Source organism: Sminthopsis crassicaudata, chromosome 2 (genome assembly GCF_048593235.1).
Source record: "Sminthopsis crassicaudata isolate SCR6 chromosome 2, ASM4859323v1, whole genome shotgun sequence".
Taxonomy (NCBI): domain Eukaryota; kingdom Metazoa; phylum Chordata; class Mammalia; order Dasyuromorphia; family Dasyuridae; genus Sminthopsis; species Sminthopsis crassicaudata.
The window spans coordinates 356,891,892-356,911,986 of record NC_133618.1 but is presented as its reverse complement, the minus strand read 5'-3'; the positions used below and the strand labels follow the sequence as shown (position 1 = coordinate 356,911,986).

Sequence of the window (20,095 nt, the reverse complement as noted above, 5' to 3'; positions counted from 1 at the left end):
AGAAGAATCAGAACAAAAGGGAAAAAAGAAAAATAACAAAAAAGTGATAATAGTATGCTTTGATCTGCATTTAGACTCCATAGTTCTTTCTCTAGATGTGGATAGCATTTTCTAGCCTGAGTTTTTTGCAAATCTTAGATCTTAAATCTTAGATTTCTTAGATCATTGTATTGCCAAGAAGAATAGTTTATCAAAATTGATCACCTGCACAAAGTTACTGTTTATTTGTGTACAATGTTCTCATTCACTGTTCAGTTCATTCAACATCATTTCATGTAAAACTTGAGATTTTTCTGAAATCCACTGCCTCGTAAAATAATAGTATTCCCTTATGTGTTATGCCACAGTCTCCTTGAATTGTCCTATGTCAGTTATTCTGCCCCAATCCCCAGGTTGCATTGATAAGGAGAAAGATCTTCCATCTTAGACATCATAACCCCAGACCTTCCCTACTTATTAAAATGTCTGGTGCCTCCTCCAATACTGTCATAGTTTTTCTTGATCCCAACTTATCAGAATATCCAGTGCCTCCCCACAACCTTGTCAGAGCCGGATTGATAGTCCATTCCTGCTCTCAGTGCTCTGAATCCACCCCTGCTTCAGTATACCCCCTGGTAGCTTAGAGCCACGTGCATATATATATATATATATATATATATATATATATATATATATATATATATATATATATATATATTTCATAAGAAGCACATAATAGTGGCTGGATGCTTTGGACATCAGCCCTGGAGGCAGCATGCCCTTTCAAATAAAATATTAAAAACTCTCTAATCTCTATCTTACCTCAGTTTCTCTGGCATTATATTTTTGGAGGTCCCACCAAGATATTAGAAAATGAGAACAGCTCCCCAAACTAATCTATTTATTTAGTGCTATACCAATTAGACTCCCAAGAAACTATTTTAATGACCTAGAAAAAAATAACAACAAAATTCATATGGAAGAATAAAAGGTCGAGAATTGCAAGGGAACTAATGAAAAAAAAGTCAGATGAAGGTGGTCTAAGTGTACCTGATCTAAAGCTATATTATATAGCAGCAGTCACCAAAACCATTTGGTATTGGCTAAGAAATAGACCGGTAGATTAGTGGAACAGATTAGATACAAAGGACAAAAAAAACCCAAAGATACCAACATTGGGGATAAAAATTCATCATTTGAAAAAAACTGTTGGGAAAACTGGAAATTAGTATGGCAGAAATTAGATATGGATCCACACTTAACACCACATACCAAGATAAGATTAACATGGGTTTTAGGATTTAGGATTTAGGCTTAAAGAATGAGATAATAAATAGATTAGAGGAACAGAGAATATTCTACCTCTCTGACCTGTGGAGGAGGAAGGAATTTATGACCAGAGGAGAACTAGAGATCATTATTGATCACAAAATAGAAGATTTTGATTACATCAAACTAAAAAGTTTCTGTGCAAACAATAATAATGCAAACAAGATTAGAAGGGAAGTAACAAATTGGGAAAATATTTTTAAAGTTAAAGGTTCTGATAAAGGTCTCATTTCTAAAATATATAAAGAACTAACCCTAATTTATAAGAAATCAAACCATTCTCCAATTGATAAATGGTCAAAGGATATGAACAGACAATTCTCAGATGATGAAATTGAAATATCCACTCATATGAAAGGGTGTTCCAAATCACTACTGATCAGAGAAATGCAAATTAAGACAACTCTGAGATACCACTACACACCTGTCAGATTGGCTAAGATGACAGAACAAATAATGATGAATGTTGGAGGAGATGTGGGAAAACTGGGACACTGATACATTGTTGGTGGAGTTGTGAAAGAATCTGGCCATTCTGGAGAGCAATTTGGAACTATGCCCAAAAAGTTATCAAGGTGTGCAAACCCTTTGATCCAGCATTGTTGTACTAAAGGGAAAGGGACCTATATGTGCCAAAATGTTTGTGGCAGCTCTTTTCGTAGTGGCTAGAAACTGAAAGATGAATGGAGGTCCATCAATTGGAGAATGGTTGGGTAAATTATGGTATATGAATGTTATGGAATATTATTGTTCTGTAAGAAATGACTAGCAGGACGAATACAGAGAGGTTTGAAAAGACTTACATCAACTGATGCTGAGTGAACCAGAAGATCGCTGTACACTTCAATGTTGTATGAAGATGTATTTTGATGGAAGTGGATATCTTCAACATAAAGAAGATCCAACTCACTTCCAATTGATCAATGATGGACAGAAACAACTACACCCAGAGAAGGAACACTGGGAAGTGAATGTAAATTGTTAGCACTACTGTCTATCTACCCAGGTTACTTATACCTTCTGAATCTAATACTTAACATGGCAACAAGAAAATTGGATTTACACACATATATTGTATCTAGGTTATACTGTAACACATGTAAAATGTATGGGATTGCCTGTCATCTAGGGGAGGGAGTAGAGGGAGGGAGAGGATAATTTGGAAAAATGATTACAAGGGATAATGTTATTTAAAAAAAAAAAAAAGAATTTTAATTAAAATATATAATCCCGTGACTCAAAAAATAGCTTTGAATTCACAAATACCCAAGTTCATAACTTGGAGACTTCGCAATAATAGTTTATATCCAATCCAATATCTCCTTGGAATTTAGTTCATAGTCTCCTTTAGAGATATTGATTTTTCTCCTAAAAGCAACTGAGGTTACCAATGTAATTAAACTTAAACGTACCTTATTAGAATAAAGTTTGCAAGCAAAAAAAAAAAAAAAAAAAGAAAAAGAAAAAATAGAAAAGAAAAGAAAAAAGAAAATGAGAACAGGATTAGAGATTATAGACTTATAGGTCTCCACCTCGGGCCTTGGGGTGGTTGAGGATCTGGGTTCTTGGCCTGGAGAGGTTGGCTCTCTGGATTTTTTCCAGAGTCCAGAAAGGGAGCAGTTTTCAGCCACAGACAAAACCAACAGTGGACACCATCATTTTGGCCACAGAAGAGTAAATTTGGATGTTTTAGGACATAATCTGATCTGTTTACCTGTTCTATCTGTCTGTGCTAACATCTGGATTCTCAGAACAACAAAATGCCAATGGGCATTAAATTCTGAGAATGGTATCATTCCAGGATGCTGGATGATCCTCTCTGTTTTGCGTGTCTTCTAAGACACATCTGATCTGATCTGTTTCTGGGATCTATCTGGTTATATGTGTTAAATGTGTGTTTAATGTTGTAATTGTGCAGTCTATGTCTGTGTGATTTGTGTTCTGTGTTCTGCATGACTTGTCTGTCCCTTTTGTTAATTTAAGAGCTCTGTTTAGTTTTAAGAACAATAATTAAGAAATTTGGCAATTGGTTATTTTAATGTAATTGTGCTTATTACAAAATTTGATTGTAATTTTAAACTTTTTAACCTGTTGTACTGATCTGTAAGTAAAAGGAACAGAAAAATATGGCTATTTTAAGAAAGGCAGAAAATTTTTTCCCTAAAAAAAAAAAAAAAAAAAAAAAACAGTCTGCTTTAGTTAAGAGAGGAGGGAAAAAGCAATAAAACTCAATCCTGGCCTAGGCTGGCAGGGCAGATAAGGCCTCTGAAGGACAATTGCTTTGAAACTTGGGGAAAGATTTTGGAGAACTAGTTAAAACCTAAGTGAAAAAACAAAACAAAACAAAACAAAAATGTATCCTTTTGGACAACTTTAAAATGGTTTTACTATTGTATCCTTTGGGGCAGTTTTAAAATGGTTTTACTATTGCCTGTCCATGCTAGATGTGGTTAGCTTGAGTATAAGATCTTAGAATTTGTTTGAATATTGAAACATTTGATATTGAAGAGTAACCTTAAAAAAAAAAAAAAAAAAAAAAAAAAAAAAGATGTATTTGATTTGTTTTATGGAGTCATTTAGCTATTCACTGTATTGTGAATCTTGAAAGTTTAGAAGGGGAGAGACAAGAAGGAAAATTTGCATGTGGAAAAGAAATTGAGTGGGGTAGGGAGAAACAGGATCTTTTGTCTTCAAAGGTGAAGTCTAAACACACACACACACACACACACACCCCACTAATTTCTGCAATGGCACATCTAGTTAGAAAAGATTGTTAGAATTTGTTTAAAGTATGTAGCAAGAGGGAAAGGAAAGTTGAATAGAGGATCAGGAAGCATGGTGGAGTTAGGAGAAATGTCATATGGAATAGGGAAGAGCAGAAGGGAGGCCATGTGAATTCTCTTCCCCAATTAAGCCTGATAAAGAAGGGTGGCTACTTGTAATCCAACCTTCCGTCCACTCCCCATTAAGTGTATTCCAGCCACTTTCTGCAGAGGTTTGGTTCTGGCAAGTGAATTTTAAGAGTTAGGCCTACTTCTAAGTTAATTGGCTGAATATTTGTATCTTTTGATACATGATCATTTCTTTGGTTAAGGAATATGGTCATAAATATGATCTATAATTTGGTAGGGCTATTCCTAAAAGTTTAATTGATATTTTTAAGAATCTCTCAGATTCTTTTACATGGTATTTGGACATTCTGTATAAGTTTTAATTGATTGTATTGGGTCATGCGGAGATTATTTAAAGGGCCTCTGAAAATATTTGCTGGAACTCTGTCTTCCCAAAAATCAGCTGGAGTCAGGATCACTAAATGTCTTTATTCTTGATCTTTTACGGTCAAGGTCAGGGGATTAGATCTAGCAATCTCACACACACCTTCCTCCCTCAAACACCATGAGTGACAGCAGTGAGCATCTCAATTTCCTCTTCCTCCTCCTACTCCCCTCACACACGTCACTTCCCACTCTTTGTCCCACCAATCAAGTCAGCACAGAATAGCTGGGGAGGGTCAACCTTCAAACAAGTTAATAGGGAACCTTCCAATTGGCAATTTGTCTCACGTGCTTCATTATCCAAGTGCATTTGCTCAGTTCTAGCCCTTTACATCTCCCGCTTTCTTTTGTTTTAGACCACAGGGAGCTGTGCCATCCTTGACTTTTCAGGGAGGTGAGAACCCCAAAAAGGAGGTGATCACGCGCCACCTGACTTCTCAGGAAGGGAGATGAAAGCACTAAAAAGGAGATAATCACGCCCTCCCTGACATCTCAGAAAGGGAGATGAAAAGCACCAAAGGGAAGTGGGGATTGCTAGCGGGTTTCTGGGTTGAAGGGCCTTATTAGAGACAAGTATGTACAAACCCATCAGCATGGGAGGTATTACACAAGCACATAGCAATAACGCAGAGGCTATTAGTGGTGACTCTCCCCACAGTCAGTGCAGGCTCCATGTGGTATAACAAACATGAATTGTACATGCAAGTAGTGATATAACAAACTATAAATCAACCCGGTTTTGTAAAAAATTTCCAAAAGTCCTAGAAGGAGAGTATGTAAACATCAGTCACACATATTCCTTCTTCAGCAACCAAGAGAGAGTCCAAAAACAATCTATTGTCCATTGCTTCACATGTTAGGGAATCCAATGATCCCCACAAGTTTTTGAAGTCCCACAATAGTCTTTTTATATGTTAGGGAATCCAATGATTCCTACAGGTTTTGGAAGTCCTGAAACAGTCTTATGATGACTCAGAGAATCCAATGATTCCTGGGGATTTTCAAGTCCAACAATTTTTGATGTTCATGAGTCAAACCCCATAACTGCCATGCTCTTTCAGTGGTGGGCACAGTCAGCAACGGAACCACCCGATGTTTCTTGGGGCTTCTCCTTCATTTCAAGGGTCTGCTCCGTCTCTCTCCAATGGACAAGGCAAATATGGCTCGTTGGCACCCATATGATTCCTTCTCCATCTGTGGAGATACAAGCAAACCCTCTCCCCCAAGCAGTTAACCTATCTGGTCCCTTCCATTCACCACTTTCTGGGTCTCTCAACATCACCTGGCGATTATCTAAAGACAGTGCAGCTGTTCACACTGGACACTGCCCTTCTAGTGGATTATAAAACCTGTCTGCCAGAGCCAGTGCATCTTTGTCAAAAATTTAAAAATTAATGGAATAGAGAACTAAATTTAGAAGTTCTCTAGGGTTACCCATGGCTCCTCCTCTCTTTTGTTTTTAGAGGAGTGTCTTAATATCTCTGTTTCTTCTCTCTACTATTGCTTGCCCTTGAGGATTAAAGGGTATGCCAGTGGTATGTAAAATCTTATACTGTGCACAAAAGTGTGCAAAATGTTTAGAAGTATATGCAGGTCCATTGTCTGTTTTTATTGCTTGTAGCACACCCATAATTGCAAATGCTTGTATAAGGAATTCAGTGACCACTCAGGCTGTCTCTTTTGCTGCTGGCATTGCAAATGTGAATCCTGAAAAGATGTCTACCACAACGTGGATAAAAGATAGATGACCAAAAGATTTATAATGGGTCACATCCATTTGCCAAATTTCATTAGGTCTCAAACCACAAAGGTTCTTCCCTGGAGGGAGTGTAGGAGCATGGAAAGGAAGGCAAGCTGTACAGGCTTTTACTATGCTCCTAGCTTCTTCTCTTGTTATTCCAAATTGTAAATGTAAAGCTCGGGCAGCCTGATGATATTTGGAATGAGATTCTTGTGCTTTTTGAAATAAAGGAGTATTGGCCAACATGGTTAGAAGGCTATCTGCCTTTGAATTACCATCAAAAATAGGACCTGGAAGTCCACTATGGGAGTGGTCATGCAAAATATAAATCTTACCTGGATCCTTTCTCATTTGCTCTTGAAGTTTCTTAAAGAGCTGATATATATATTGGAGGCTACAAATTTTATTTGGGCTGTGGCAATTCTTTGTATCACACCTACTGAATAAGCCGAATCAGATATTATATTTATGTCTCCCGGATAACAAGCAAGAGCTAGAATGATTGCATACAATTCATTCTGCTGAGTGGACTGAAAAGAAGTTCTGATTACTCTCTTTATAGTTAAGTCATGAGAGTATACAGGGCAAATATTATGTTTGGATGCATCTGTAAAGATAGTTGGTCCTTTAAGAGGAATTTTAGAAACCTTTTCTTCAAGAATCCATTGCCAATTATGTAACAGTCTGATTATCTTTAATGGAGACTTGTGTGTAAAATTTGGAGCCATGGCTAATAAAATTTGCCACTCTGGGATGGTTTCACAGCACACATTAACTTGTATATTAGTATAAAATGTGTATATCTTGTCAGGTCTTATCCCAGATAATTGTACTGCTTGCTTAATGGCCTTTAATAAAATTCTAGCCACAAGCACTGGATAAGGAATAAGGCTTTGTTCTGGTTGTGCTGGGAGATTCACCCACTCTATCACACTGTCTCCTTGATGAAGGATTGCTCTAGGTTCCTCTTGTGTAGCAAAAACTGATATTTCCAAGGGTTTTTGAGTGACTCTTTCAACCATATTGGATAAAGCTAGTTCAACTTGTCTCAAAGCCTCTTGAGTTTCTTTTGTAAGCTGGTGTGGTGAATTTAAAGCACCGTCTCCCCTTAAAATGTCATATAATGGTTGCAATTGACAGGTGGTCAATTCAGGGATATCATAGACTGAAGCTTTCATAGCTGAGTGTCCTTTTTTCATTAACTGTATGAGTGGCAGACCACTGAAAAGGTATCAGCTTTTTTAAGAACTTCAAGAGCAAGTGAGAAAACACTCAGATAAATATTATACCCTACATGTCCATTTTCAGAGTGGACTTTCAAGTCATCTCTTTTATAATTAGGCTGCTAGAGTCTTATATTTACAAATTGTGATAACTAAAGAGGAAACTGGGAGCATGGCAAAAGGTTACATAGCTTATCTTTCTTTTTACTCTCCTATGCACCTTATAGGACAAAACCCTTATGATTTGAAATTTAATGTTTTAAGACCAATGGACATTATGGATTCATTCCAATCTGGAGAAGCAGCTAGGCATGTGATCAACTATTTTTCCATTGTAGGAATCTCACATGCATTTAAGACAGTTTATGGATTGGCTTACAAATACTTTGCCTTTAGGTGTTTTTGCATTGAATTTGATTTTGCCCATTCCATTGGCATTTCTTATAACCCTACTAGCAAAGTCATTACTGGACAGACTATATCCCCGAGATCTTCTCTAAACAAGAGAAGGGAATTTTGGGATATGCACAAGATGTGGCAATACATATATTTGATTGCTTGCAATTTTTAAATTTTGATTTTACATTTTTAAACTCTTTTGGGTTTACATTTTTAAATTATTTTGATTTTATATTTCTAAAGTATTTTGATTTTACACTTTTAAGTTATTTTGGTTTTACATTTTTAAGCTATTTCAGTTGTACACTTTTAAATTATTTTGTCTTTATATTTTTAAATTCCTTGCATTTTACCTTAGCAATGAACTTCTGGCATACACAGAAAGTACAGCTAAGTGACTGACTGACTTTTGTCTGACTTTTGTTCATCTTTTGGAAAAGAACTTTCTCTCCATAGGAGAGGCCTAGATAGCATTTGGAAAGGCCCAGATTGGGCCAGAGTTTGGGGCCCCGGGTACATTCCTTTCATTCTAGATGCAGATTCAACAGCAGAGGAGTTGATCCCCACCAGAGATATTTGTGACCTGGGGATCCAAGAGAAGGACCAGACAACAGCCCAGAGGGACCAGCCAGATATCAGCAGCCCTCCAGATGCTGATGGCAGCAATGTCCCTGCTGACCGTGACACCAGAGACAGCAGACACAGTTCCAGTGTTGCAGCTGAAATGGACTGTTTAGGGTGATATGCAATATAAAGACTGTAAATGAACAATGGGCCCTGCTTGCTTCTCCCATGGCTACTTGCCATCTGGTGCCTGGGGAGAGACTTTGCCCTATGCTTTCTATTGAAGGACTATGCTTTTAAATTTGTGGGTGAAAAACCAACGCACCCACCTGCCATTGTTATTGATGTTTCTAGACATGACTTTGCTTATGTGCACCTTTATCCATGAAACTAGAATTGATCTAGAATTGTGAAAAGTGCAATAGAGAATTGTGAGAAACTAGAATTGATCTAGAATTGAGACAAGTACAATAGAATTGTGATAAATGTAACTAGAATTGTGACACCCTACCTCACTGATATTTAATTGTTAACTAGAATTGTGATGTTTTACCTTGTTGACTTCCCACCTCAGTGTTGACATCCTACCTCATTGGCATCCAACCTCTTTGGCTTATTATATCGAGTATGACTTTAATGAATAGGTTGAACACTTGGCCACTGTTGAGCCTAGTTCTCATTGTCATACTTCTGTTTACTGATCTGCTGCTTTGTACCTCCTTGGGCATAACACTCTGTCATCTCATGGATCAAGTGAACTATAGCTGGTGCTAAAAGTTTAGCTTGATGAGATGTGTGGTTCCCTAAAAACAAGAGAAGGGAATTGTAAGGATCCTTTAAATGGGTGGCCACAGCGCAACAGGAGATTGAGTTGCCCAGAAGTAATCTTTGTGGATATAGGACTGCCCTGTGGGTGGGATCCTAGCCATATTGAGATAGCTTCGTAATGGGTGATGGCTCTCTCGATGATTGGCTTTGTTTGACATCACAGGTCCTTTATAAGCCCACTGTTTGCAGCAAGTCACTCTCTTTAACCTGGCTCCCTAGTCTGGGGTAGCCAAGCCAAACTGATGGATAGCCAAGAGAGGTACGGAGTTTGGTAGTGATCTCGTGGGTCTTCACACTAGGTGTTCACTAGGGAGTTAACAAGTCAGAGCATTAAGTCAGGGCATTATGTGAGTAGTTATAATACAGGATTTTAAGATTACACATGGCTGTTCTTGAGCATGCTGTCAGTTATTAAACTACTATTCAAGAAATCCTGGCCAGAGACCTTTGAAGGCCTCAAAGGAGGAGAGCTGGGTAGAGTTGACACTGCAAAGGTCAGTGGTCAAAGGTACTCTGTTGGGCCTAGGACAGACTGGTAATAGTAACTGCTAGGAGGGCATATTACAAATACTAGTTTTGTGGTTTTTTTTTCTTTGTCCTTTTGAAAATATTTCTGTTACGGACAACATGCAATTTGGGATATTTTTCTATGTATTGGGTATTTTAAAAGCAAATTGATTTGTATGTATAATGTTCAACTTATCTATCTACTTGGGTATGAAAGATATGAACTTACTGGGACAAATTTCTTACTGTTAACAATATCTTTTTGAGATTTATCTGAAATATTGGTTAATGGGATTTGTTATTGGAGGTAAAATTTCTTGGGTTTATAGTTAATGCTATTTGGAAGTTTTAAAGCTCCACCCTCTTACAGTTAAGTGAGACAATTAACAGGAATAAAACTGGGTTAAGGCTATTTTATCCTGTATGTGCTAGTTTTATCATTTTAAGTAAAACTCCTTTTGCTTCTATGTTCTCTAGTGTTTTTAATAAGAATGCATGCTGTAGGTTGACAGACTTTTTTTTTTTTTTTTTGCAACTACTGAGATAATCATATGATTTCTGTTGGTTTTGTTATTGATATGGTACATTATGCTGATAGTTTTCCTAATGTTGAATCAGCTCTGCTTTTTGATATAAATCCATTTCATGTGCATTTAATGGACTGCTATTTCAGAAAGAAATTTGCTGTTATTAAATATGTGCATATATGTAACAGAATAAGGGGTTTCAAAGTTAAAGCATAATCAGCAGTCACATCCTAGTAAGTTTAAGTAAGGAGTAAAAAATGAAAAGGACTGCTTAAAGGACTTCCAATTCAATCTGAACTAGTGAGATAGGGGGTGGGGCAGAAGTGCCTAAAGCAAAGTGAACAGAAAACTAGGGGTTCCCATTCTTTCAGGTATTTTTGAGAAAATCCACCAGTTTGTCCAATTTCCTATCTCTTCTTCCCTTTTACAGAAAAGGATTATCAAATAATTATCTCACATATAAATCCCAAGAATGAATCAAAATTCCTATATATAACAGACTAGTATAGTAGTGTTTCCTAAAAATTCATCAAACATAACAGCAATAGTTACACAAGTTTAACAATTTCCATCCCAAATCTCAAACACAATGACCCAATAATAGATGACCCAGTCAGGATTTAACAGTCATTCATCAACCATTCCCAAATTCCCCCATATTAGTCCAAAGTACACTAGGAGGAAGGGTGATGGTCTCTCATTCAAAAACTGCTTGGTGCTGAGGACAGGTGGTAACGCTCAGTCCAGGGAGGGGAATGGGCATAATATTGACTTACTGACAATCAAAGCTGATCTAGGTCCCAGTTATGTAATTTGACCAAAATCTAGGGAAAAAAATATAACAAAATAATATATAACAAATAAAGCTTAGAACAGTCTGAGATAGAAAGACTGGTCCACAAGGACTGCTACAAGATGTGGGGAGGCCAAAATAGATTGGCCAGCAGTTTCCTATGTGAAGAGATGCTTGTCTCACAGGACAGGCAAATGGTTGTCAGCTATACCCCTCTAATTCATTTGAAATTTAATGTTTTAAGACCAATGGACATTATGGATTCATTCCAATCTGGAGAAGCAGCTAGGCATGTGATCAACTATTTTTCCATTGTAGGAATCTCACATGCATTTAAGACAGTTTATGGATTGGCTTACAAATACTTTGCCTTTAGGTGTTTTTGCATTGAATTTGATTTTGCCCATTCCATTGGCATTTCTTATAACCCTACTAGCAAAGTCATTACTGGACAGACTATATCCCCGAGATCTTCTCTAAACAAGAGAAGGGAATTTTGGGATATGCACAAGATGTGGCAATACATATATTTGATTGCTTGCAATTTTTAAATTTTGATTTTACATTTTTAAACTCTTTTGGGTTTACATTTTTAAATTATTTTGATTTTCCTCCTGTGATTGATCAGAGACAATAGTCAATAGAATTTTTAGTGCAATTCTGTCTGCCACTCATACAGTTAATGAAAAAAGGACACTCAGCTATGAAAGCTTCAGTCTATGATATCCCTGAATTGACCACCTGTCAATTGCAACCATTATATGACATTTTAAGGGGAGACGGTGCTTTAAATTCACCACACCAGCTTACAAAAGAAACTCAAGAGGCTTTGAGACAAGTTGAACTAGCTTTATCCAATATGGTTGAAAGAGTCACTCAAAAACCCTTGGAAATATCAGTTTTTGCTACACAAGAGGCACCCAGAGCAGTCCTTCATCAAGGAGACAGTGTGATAGAGTGGGTGAATCTCCCAGCACAACCAGAACTATTTATACTTTGATACATATGAACTTCAGACCCTTCAAGAAGCTCGAAGGTACTCAATGCTAGAGGATAGAAAAAGAGTGTTTTCCAAAAAAAAAAGAGCCTATATTGCAACTCTAAAAACGAAAAAACAATTTTTATCTAATTCATAATTTTGATAAGGACTGACCCTGCTACTGACCTTTGTACTTTGTATGGGAATCATTGAGAATGCATTTGTCATATAGATTTAAGTGGATTCAGTGGTTAATTTTAAATGTCCTGCTGAAGTCTCATATAGACTAAGTGTTCAACCATGATACACCCTTTCTATGAAGAACATTTAACCAAGGTCATCATAAATGATCTACCGTAGGCCATTGACTATGAATTAGAATAACCACATTGTGTTGACAGTCTACAGGCTAATATTCTGTTTGAGTGTTTTTTATTTTCTTTTTATGTTCTCAGGACAGAAATGTTAATGAATAAAGAACATGACAATAGCCAATGATTGATCATTCTCTTCTCCCTTGATTCATTTGTTTTCTGTTACACATGTGCCATACATTTTTCAGGCGGTAAGTATGGAAACAAACATTAAGGATTTTATGTATACCTTTGACAGTGGTTTTGATGAGGTCCTGGGTAAACTGAGGGGAGAGAGCCTGAAGTACTGATAAGATCACTCCCTGAAGAAGCAAGGAAAGACCCTGAAGAAGAGCTCTACCTTACAGTCCCACCCCTGTGGAGGCCTTGAGCAATCAATCCTAACTTTACTGTAATCCAATCAGAAAGCCAGATATGATATCAAACCCCTGAGACTAAATTTCCCCTATAAAACTGTCCATGACTTATACCTTCTTTGTTGAATTTCTTTTGGGTTAGCCTGCATTCTGCCTCATGGTTCCTCTCCTCTCAGCCCCTGCCCCATTACTCATGGTATCTTCTAGGGTACTAACTTTCTCTATGGATTTAGCTCTGTAGTTATTGGCATACTTCCATTTTATGACATTATTCCTGTCTCCTGGCTAATTGGGAGTTACACTGGAGAACTTTTCTTTTCCATCTTTATTTGTTAAAAACCTCTTTCCTTACTAACTGTATGCTCTCCTAAATCTATTTCATATTTACCATTCCTGCAGTCTATTTTATTTCTTCATTTTATCCATAACATCTTCCCATAAACAAAAATCACTTTTGGCAGTGAGAAAGCCATTGTGAATTATTCACATGTGAATTGCTACCAGAGCCCATTATTTGGTGCCAATCTCATCATTTGGTACCAGAACCCAACCCCATGAGTTTCATAATCATTTGTTATTATAATTCTCCTTTTTGGTAGATCATTGAGAAGAGCCCAAATGAGTGGTATTAGGGCATATTTTACGTCACAGTTTTTTTTTTAAGTATTTTTAATATACTGTCCTTTGTATTAAAAAAATGTACATGTACATTTTGCATTGCTTTTCCTAGTGATGGTGATGGGCTGCACTGAGTCATCCACAACTTCTCTTCAGAATAATCCTTATGAGCAATGGGTATAAATGAGGAAACTATATTAACAAGCACTTGATTTATTTCTGTGGCCAAGAAACAGGGCAAAACCAAATAACTCAAAAAATAAAATATATTCTATCATTGTTAACTATTTTGCAAAGCATTAGAATGATTTAGGTGGGCATCAGACAATTGAAGCTGAAATAAATGGACCAAAGTATGCCAGATCTAATACTTTTGTTTGGCTAAGTTAGCTCACTTAATCCATTTTTTGTTATTCAAAAGCCTGGGATTCCCTGAATGTGTCCCATAAAATGCCCCCATGTTTGTTTATCTCCCATCTATTCCATAGTAAAGCTCTGAACACTCCTCCCCATTGGTGTATTTCTGTACAAGATCAAGCAAGATAATATTTAAGCAATGATAAACAATGACATGTAATTAAAATGGCAAGATAATAACAAGAAATTGATTCAAGTATTATTTATCAGCAACAAATCACAAATGGTTGCTACTGTAAAAAATTAGCCGTGCTAGTTGGTTCTTAATGAGCCTATCTCCCCTAGAATGGCATATCAGTTTATAGAGAGCAGAGTAATCTATCTATACTCATAGCTGTCTATGCTTACTTTCCTTGTCAATCAGCATTTAGTGGCCCTATTTTTTTTTCTTTTTAAAAAATTGAATATTTTATTTTTCCCAATTACATATAAAAATAATTTTTGACATTTATTTTTAAAACTTTGAATTTCTAATTCTCTCGCTTCCTCCCTCCCCACCCTGCTCATTGAGAAGGTAAGCAATTTGATATATGTTATGTGTGGAGCAGTCTGTTTCAGAATAATGTTGCCAGGTAAATGTCAGAATTCTCTTCAAATGATTGTTCATGAAAGTACTATTATATCATTGCCAAGTCTCTTTTTCAAATTCATGCTTCTTACCTGACATAATCCCTATATCTGGATAAAAGCAATGTTTTATTTAAGAGAGTCTCATATCCTGGAGTGCTTTTTAATAAGCAGCAAAAAATTCTGCCTATAGACAAACCAAAGCTGTGTTGTTAAAGTGGACATTAAGATCAAAAGCAACCTTCACCCCATTACACAAGTTTTAAAAGATAAAGAAAAAATCCTAAGCATTTTTTTTAAACTTTTAAAATGGCAATCAATATCTTTAGGAATAGAGACATATTTCCACAAGTTCCTATGGAAGAATAGAAAAAAAATTGACTCTCCATCTAGCTAAACAGGCTTGAAATTAATTTTCATACAATTCTAGAATTTCCAGTTTGGCTCAGCTAACAACGGAAGTTGATTTCCATTTCGAGAAAATTTGCTCAAATTCTTGGATTTCACACATTAGAACAATTAGGAAAAGTGCTGCTGCTATTGTTTAATGAATAGCAATAAGGAAACAAATTCTTTTTCAGGAAAAGAAGGTATGTAACAAAATCATCTAGAAAAGACATGTAAAAAAAATGCAATCAAGTTATCACACAAAAGGAGTTCTGATATTAGCAAACAAACAAACAAACAAACAAACCCAAAACAATAAAAAAAAAAAAAAAACAATAAAAATCCTGCAAACCTCATTTAACAAAGCTAATGTCATTAAAATTAGTTGCACTGAAAATTAAGGCACTGTTCCAAAGCGAATTGGATTCTACCAGAAAGCAACTGTTGTATAATTACATTGCTAAAAGTAAAAACACATTCTTAGGATATGAGTCTTTAGCAAATTGCTTTTAATGAAAAACACTTGAAAAAACAATGCTTTTGCTTTTAAAAAAAAAAATTGAAAGCTCTCAAAAAAAAAAAGTTGTGATAAGTATTAAGAAAGGAAGATTCAATTGATTCATGAAGAAAGAACCTTTTCAAGCTTTTTTTTTTTTTTTTTTTGAGGAATGTGGGAAATATTTAACAAGGATTTGGGGTTTTTAAGTGGGTTTTTATCACTAATATTTATTCTGTAGATCAAAATAAGCACATGAACTTAAATCTTCACCATGAATAGAGGAAAAAGCCTTTTTTATACACAGTTGTACTCCTTTTGTTTTATTGTGGGTTTTTTTTTAGTTATATTACTCCCTTTCATTTGAGCTATGAGTATTAGAATCAATTTTCTCTATCTCCTAGAAAAAAATATTGACATGGAACAGACATGCGTATCTTCAGGAAAATCATGGTAGTTTCCACTCTAGAACCACTTAAGAAATAGGAGGGTATCAATCACAGGATGCTGCTTTTACTTTCTATTCAGTACAGATAGGGACATACACAAATTAATTTGGTTATTATACTGCCAAATTTACTATCTACCTACTCACCTATCTTGTCATTCATGGTCCCATAGACCATACTGTCTATGAGAATTTCTTGGCAAAGATACTATAGTAACTTGTGATTTCCTTCTCCAGTGGATAAAAACAAATAGGTGAAGTGACTTGCCCAGTGTCATACAGCTAGCGTGACAGACAGTTTTTGGTTCAGAGACCAGTTTTGAACTTAGGTGTTCCTGATTCTGTAACCAGCAATCTATTCACTCAACTACCTGCCTCAAGAATCCTTCTGAAAAGTAAAAATAAAAGAAAAAACATAAATAAAAACTATACATAAAGCAAACTCTTGGTTTTCCTATACAATCTTCTTGTTCTTTTGTTTGTTTATCAAATATCTAGAACAAGACAAGACACACTAACTGATGAAGTCTAACCAAATGATGAGGTCTAGCTAAGGGATACCTAAATAAAATTAGGATTAATTGAGATCTAGTGGCAGGTTTGGGATACACTGAGTCAAATGGAGCTCCCCTGCAATCCCTTTGGATTCGGCACAAGGATACAGAGTTAAATGAGTTCTAGTGGTGGCACGAGAGTCCCCTGTAAATGAATTTACAGGCCCGAAAACCTAGATTGATTTAAAAAAAAATGGTTTATTGTAGGGTTTGGAAGTAAAGTTAAAATCTGGTTAGTAAAAGGAGTTAGATAGAGAAAGAAATACACCAAAAGTGGTAGACAGAGAGTCTGTGATGCAAAGCATGGTGCTTGCATGTTTCAACCCTCTGCAAAGAGATGATTCCAGCTTGGCTCTTTTATTTGCTTGAAGGCCTATGGGTGGAGTCCCATATTGATTCCTCCAAGGCCAGAACCCACCAGGTTGGGGTTGGGAAACCTGAATAGATCATTAGAATGGGGTCAGGGTACAGCTCAAATTAGCTCAGATACATCTCTCCCCTTAGAATACAAAAGGGTGGTTTTGACCAGATCTTGTAAATCAAAGATCAGTCCCAAAGCGCGGTTGGGGATCAGAAAAGGAATCTTAAAGCCCCCATCACTAACCACTGTGGATTTTAATAATTTTTTTCTAATAACATTGGCCCAGATAGTCACCAGTAACCACCATTTCAGTTCTGTTTATCTATTTAATATCTGTTAGTTTTTGTTTGGAAGAATAAAAATTAAAATATTCTGTCCATCTGCCATTATCTGGGAGGAATACTCTCTTTTATTATTATTATTTATTATTATTTTATTATTATATTTATTATTTTATTCTCTAGGGAGAATGAGCTCAAACTTAAGATAGTTTTTACTAGCACTGATCCCACCAAATTCAAATCTAAATATATTACTGATGAATGCATCCTTGTTTCAGTATCTTTGAGTCCTAAATTTTCTCTTTGTTTAGAAGGTATTGACTCTGGGTTCTTGAATTCTGGATTCCTGGACTTTCAGACTCCGAGATTCACTTTCCTGACTTTTTCAATTTTATAAGGTCACAGCCTCCATTTCCTTCACCTAAAACATAGAACAAATGATAAAGCAGGCAAAGAAATGAGGCTTGTATCAAAGGGATCACATTACCTTTGAACAGAAAAAAGGGCTGAGATTTATCTTCCCTTCTTGGAAGGAAGAAATGACAAGTGAGAGATAAGAACAAATTAAGAAAGAAAGCAGCCAAAGCTGATGAAGATCTTTTAAAAGACTTAAACCCCATTTGGGTTCTTAAAAGTCTGCCATTCACCAAATACTTACAAACCAGAATAAATTACAGAATGTTTATTCATGATCTAAAGTTTCACCAAGACCCATTTATTACAAAGCATTACAAATCTCTAACAGATTCTCTAATCTCTTCCCCATGGAGCTCATAGAAATTCAACTCTTAATCAATCTCCCAGTAATCTGTATACTAGAATGATTGTTCCTTGATAAGTATTAAGTTCATAACAACAACAACAACAACAACAACAACAATAAAAAAAAAAAAAAAAAAATATATATATATATATATATATATATATATATATATATATATATATATATATATATATATATATATATATATATATATTTCTAAGAGCAAGTAGAGCCAATATATCAAGAAAATAATATACACAAATGATAAAACAACATAATGGGGGGGATAATTTAAAAAATAAAAAAGCATTGAAAATTAAGATTGATTTTTGCCATGAAAAAGAGATGTGCCCTCTTATTTGTAGAGAATGGAAACCATGAATATGGAACACTACTTAAAATTTTGAACTTGGTTAATGTGTGGATTAGTCTTATTGCTTTTTTACCCCTTAAATTCTTTCTTATAGCTGATAGCTATGGAAGAATAGAAGCAAAAAGCAATATATTGGAAAGTATAGGTCATGTAAAGGCAAACATTTTCAAATATTTTTTTCAAAGTTATAAATCACAAGAAATAAGTATTTTGTAAGTTTAATTATTATTTTCACATTAAATTATAAATTGAATATACAATACATAACATGTACAATGAAAAGGTCACTGATATTCATATAACTGTTATGTTAAAAAAACAAACCCATTTATGGCCAACTACTCTTTCCATATTATTATTGAACCCCTTTTTTTGCAATAGTTGGTAGTGTCTGCAATTCAGATTTTAGTGTTTTTTTCATTTAATTTCTTCTTCTTTTTATTATTATGATTTTGGCAAATATGAACATTTCCTAATACAAAAAACAGAAAATAGAATTATATGTGAAATTATGAATTTCCTTAATAGCTTTTAAAAAACATTAAATTTGTTGCTGTTGTTTGTCCTTTGTTTTGGAAGAGGACCATCACATCAGGGAAATGATGCCATGACATCCAAGTGAATTGGATTTAAGTGAGGGAAGGCTGCATAAGGTTACCTGCCTCACTTTCTCATCCAGAGCCGTATAGACCCAACTGGACAAGATATAGATCAAGACAACTGGATGAAATGGGAGACTTTTGCCTTGTTAAACTAAGGTCTTCAGCAGGTCTCAGTTTGACTGACATTGCACCCATTCAGTGATTAAGTAAGGCTAGGCAGCAATCGAGGCAAAAAAAAATCTCTTCTTTTACCTCCTCCAAAAAATCTAAATGAATGAATGAATCTGGAAGGGGAAGATCCTCAGGGTTTCTGACCAAAGCAAAAATGACTGCTATTTACATTCAATCTGAATCAATCAGGACCCAAATAATGACCAAATGGGGCTTGGCTTAGGACTTATTGGTGGCCAATTAGAATCAGAGTGGTTTTGCTATAAGGCTTGCTCCTCAAGGGATAAATCTAACTAGTAAACCCCAAGATATCTTGGGAGGGGGGTTCAGAGGTGCAAAAAAGAAAAAAAATGCTTTTAAGAATATTTGTAGGTAATGGTGTGTTATATGTAGACAGAGGGAAGGAAGAAGGAAAAGAGGAAAGGAAGGAAGGGAGGGAGTGGGGGAAGGAGGGAAGGGAAGTAAGGAAGGAAGGGAGGGAGGGAGGAGGAAAAAAAGAATAGAGGGAGGGAGAGAGGAAGACAGGGAGGGAGGGAGGGAAGGAAGGAAGGGAAGGGAAGGGAAGGAAGGGAGTAAGGGAGAAAGGGAGGAGGGACAGAAGGGAAGAATGGAAGAAGGAAGGAAGGAAAGAAAGAAGGAAGGAAGGGAAGGAGGAAGGAAGGGAGGTAAGATGTAATGCTGGAGAAACTGAGGCAAGATAGAGATTAGAGAGTTTTTAATATTTTATTAATTGGAGAGTATAATTGACTGGACAGGACTCTTGTCTCAAAGTATCCAGTGATGAATGGGAGAATCCCAAGTCCTCTTATACCTTTCTGAACAAAGAAAGAGGAAAAAGAGTGCAAAAGGGTTTTACAGAACCATTTGGTTCTGTCAGGATGGGGAGAGGCTATAAATTCTTACTATTCAAACATCCTGACTCTGGCTTTTAGTTAAGAATGTTAAATGTTTTTTTGATGATTTTTGTCACATAATCCATTTTTAGTTGTTCATTGAAAGTTCATCAGTCTGTAGCTATTCCTTGTAGATACATTGCTATGTTGAATACCGAACTTATACTTCACTGGGACCTTAAAACATTCCTTCCTTCTATAAATTAAGCCATTTCATATTCATGTTATTAATAAATGTGACAGATTTTCTTTTTAGTGTACTACAATTTTTACAAACACAGCTCTAAAAA

General features: G+C 35.8%; 1 protein-coding gene across 1 annotated transcript in view; it reads left to right on the top strand.

Annotated features, from left to right (window-relative positions):
• The window catches only part of SLC25A48 (solute carrier family 25 member 48), a 133,426-nt gene extending 120,794 nt beyond the window's left edge, over positions 1 to 12,632 (top strand). Inside the window, exon 8 of the mRNA XM_074290874.1 lies at positions 12,600 to 12,632. The gene's annotated coding sequence lies outside the window, so the exon portion shown is untranslated. The remainder of the gene's footprint in view (positions 1 to 12,599) is intronic.
• Positions 12,633 to 20,095: the final 7,463 nt, after the last annotated feature.